Raw genomic sequence first — 3,445 nt, 5'->3', positions numbered from 1 at the left:
AGATCAGAGAGGGTGCGTTATCCAGTTGATAGATCGACATAAAACGGTTACATGCGTACACATTATGCATACATGGTTTCACGTGTGCAACATAAAGAGACTACATGTTTTCAAGAGGCAATTGGAAAATCAGAATGGGAGTCAGCTATGGATGATGAGATGGGTGCTCTTGTGAAGAATGACAGTTGGGATTTGGTTCGCTTTCCAAGTGGAAGAAAGAAATTGGTTCAAAATGGGTATACAAAGTCAAGTGCAAGTCAGATGGTAGTGTGGAAAGATACAAAGCGAGGCTTGTTGCTAAAGATTATGCACAAACAAAAGGTCTTGATTATGATGAGACATTTAGTCTAGTTGCAAAGATGACAACAGTCAGATTGGTGATAGCAATGACAAGTATGTTCGATTGGAAGTTACGGCCAATGGATGTCGATAATGCATTCTTGAATGGTGACTTGGAAGAAGAAGTTTATATGATACAGCCATAGAAATAGTCTACTGCTGATCACTCATTGTTTTTGAAGCATGTTGATGGAGAGATCGTCGTTATTGTTATCTATGTTGATGACTTGATTCTCACTGGAAGTCATGATGAGCAAATTTTTCATGTCAAGAAGAGTTTGTTGAGAGAATTCAACATGAAGGACCTTGGTGAGTTGAGATATTTCTTGGGAATTGAAATTGTCGACACTTTATTAGGAATTTGGATGATACAAAGACAATACGCGCTGGATATTCTTGAGAAGTATGGAATGACAGCGTGCAAACCGGTTGATACACCTCTTGATCAAAATGTGAAGTTGTTTGATGATGGACATTACATTGAGGATGTCACTATGTATCACAAGATGGTTGGAAGCCTTATTTACTTGACAATAACAAGGCCAGATTTGAGTTATGCAGTGGGTGTTGTGAGTCAATTCATGCAAAAGCCATGTAAAATTCATCTTGATGCAGTGAGACGGATTATGAGATATGTGAAAGACACTGTTAGTTATGGAATGTTTTATGAAAAGAATGGGAAGCTTTGTATTTATGGTTACACAGATGCAGATTGGGCAGAAGATTTTATGGATAGAAGATCTACAAGTGGTTATGCATTGTCCATTGGCAATGGTATGATAAGTTGGAGTAGAAAGAAGCAATCAACTGTAGCATTATCAAGTACAGAAGCTGAATATCGTGGAGCAACTTTGGCAGCATGTGAAGAGTCATGGTTGAGAGTACTTGTGGTAGACTTTGGTTTTGACTATCTTGATAGTGTCATTATATATTGTGACAATATTAGCAGCATCATGTTGGCAAAGAATCCTTGTTTGTGGCAATGAAGTGACACTCACCAAATTTTGTGATGAGGAAGGGTATGATATCATTCCATTCCAGATGATGAATGTCTGCCTAACTCCGAAGACCGAGGAAGACGCACCTGACAAGGAAGGGGTGACCGAATGCCGACACATAGTAGACGAAATCTCTGTAAGGGGTGACCGTAATATTATAAATTTACTTTTTTGTCTCCTAGCCCAATGACTCGCTCAATGATTTGATAAAACAAATGTGATAAAAATCCTAAACCCACGCACAGGATTTACAATGAAAAAGCGAGCCTAGTCATTGTGCTAGGGTGTTTCTTTGGGATGAAGTGGCTTCTTAAAACATTTTCTGAGAGCCAAAAGGACGGCTATCAATAGCAATGCACAAGATGAAGTGTACATACCAGAGCCTTTTCTAGAAGAGATGTTCGAACCGTTTAGATGGCAACAAATACTAGGTACTCTTGATGTTTGTGTCAACGAAGTGACCCTCACCAAATTTTGTGATGAGGAAGGGTATGATATCATTCCATTCCAGATGATGAATGTCTGCCTAGCTCCGAAGACCGAGGAAGACATACCTGACAAGGAAGGGGTGACCGAATGCCGACACATAGTAGACGAAATCTCTGTAAGGGGTGACCGTAATATTATAAATTTATTTTTTTGTCTCCTAGCCCAATGACTCACTCAATGATTTGATAAAACAAATGTGATAAAAATCCTAAACGCACACACACGATTTACAATGAAAAAGCAAGCCTAGTCATTGTTCTAGGGTGTTTCTTTGGGATGAAGTGGCTTCTTAAAACATTTTATGAGAGCCAAAAGGACGGCTATCAATAGGACTGCACAAGATGAAGTGTACATACCAGAGCCTTTTCCAGAAGAGATGCTCGAACCATTTGGATGGCAACAAATACTAGGTACTCTTGATGTTTGTGTCAACGAAGTGACCCTCACCAAATTTTGTGATGAGGAAGGGTATGATATCATTCCATTCCAGATGATGAATGTCCACCTAACTCCGAAGACCGAGGAAGGCGTACCTGACAAGGAAGGGGTGACTGAATGCCGACACATAGTAGAAGAAATCTCTGTAAGGGACCTTGTCCAAACGAATGACGAAGAAGATTTTCAAGACTCAACTGATAAGATGCTAGAGGATAACGCGGACGATGAGCTGTCTAGTAGCTCGATCCAGAGCATCAAACGAAAGGATCGGCGAGTGATCTACTATGATTTCCCAAACCAAAACCCTCGAAGACAACACAGGTATCGGGATAAACGCAGAAATGACCACAACAAGCACAACGAGGACTCAGTACCTCAACTGACTGACAAAACACAGTACTTGAGATTAGTCGAAGTAATTGATTGCCTCAAGGACAGGATTTCAGGGTGATATATGAAACCCGACTCAACCAAAACAACATCAAAACAAAAACCAAAAAAAGAGAAAGATACCGAAAAATCGTTTAAGTTGTCCAAGATGGAGCGTAAAGTCAAATACAATGATTTGAAACGAGCATTGAAAGAAGTTTGGACAATAGAAATGGAAACTGACGAGGAATCAAATGATGATAAATTCGATGCACCATCCCACTATAAGAAGTATACCATTCAAGATAGGAAGATAGTGGTGCAAAAACCCAAACAAGATCCCAAAGAACCAGGAACTTCATATGATGGGCCTTAAAACACGAAAAGCATCAACTTAGCAGAACCAAGAGAGGATCCTAAACCGGGCTATATTTCCACGGACCTTACTGAAGAGGAAGAGAAACTTCTAGTCGATACACTTAGGCAATATAAAGATGTCTTTGCATGGTCATACAAAGATCTAAAGGGGATAGATCCGGAGATATGTCCGCACATGATTCTCTTAAAGAGTGATGCCATACCACATAGACAACGTCCTTACACGTACAATGAAACTTTTGCAAAGAAAATCAAGGAGGAAATAGACAAACTGAGGGACGCTGAGTTTATCTACGAGATTGAGCACACAGAGTGGGTGTCCCCGATTGTGGTGGTACCCAAAAAGAATGGCAAGCCGCATGTTTGTGTAAACCTCAAGCAAGTAAATGCAGCCACCATCAGGGATAACTACCCACTGCCAATAACTGATCATG

The sequence above is a fragment of the Adiantum capillus-veneris genome, chromosome 26 (genome assembly GCF_014529385.1).
Source record: "Adiantum capillus-veneris isolate H3 chromosome 26, ASM1452938v2, whole genome shotgun sequence".
Classification (NCBI taxonomy): domain Eukaryota; kingdom Viridiplantae; phylum Streptophyta; class Polypodiopsida; order Polypodiales; family Pteridaceae; genus Adiantum; species Adiantum capillus-veneris.
Note: the sequence above shows the minus strand (reverse complement) of the source record.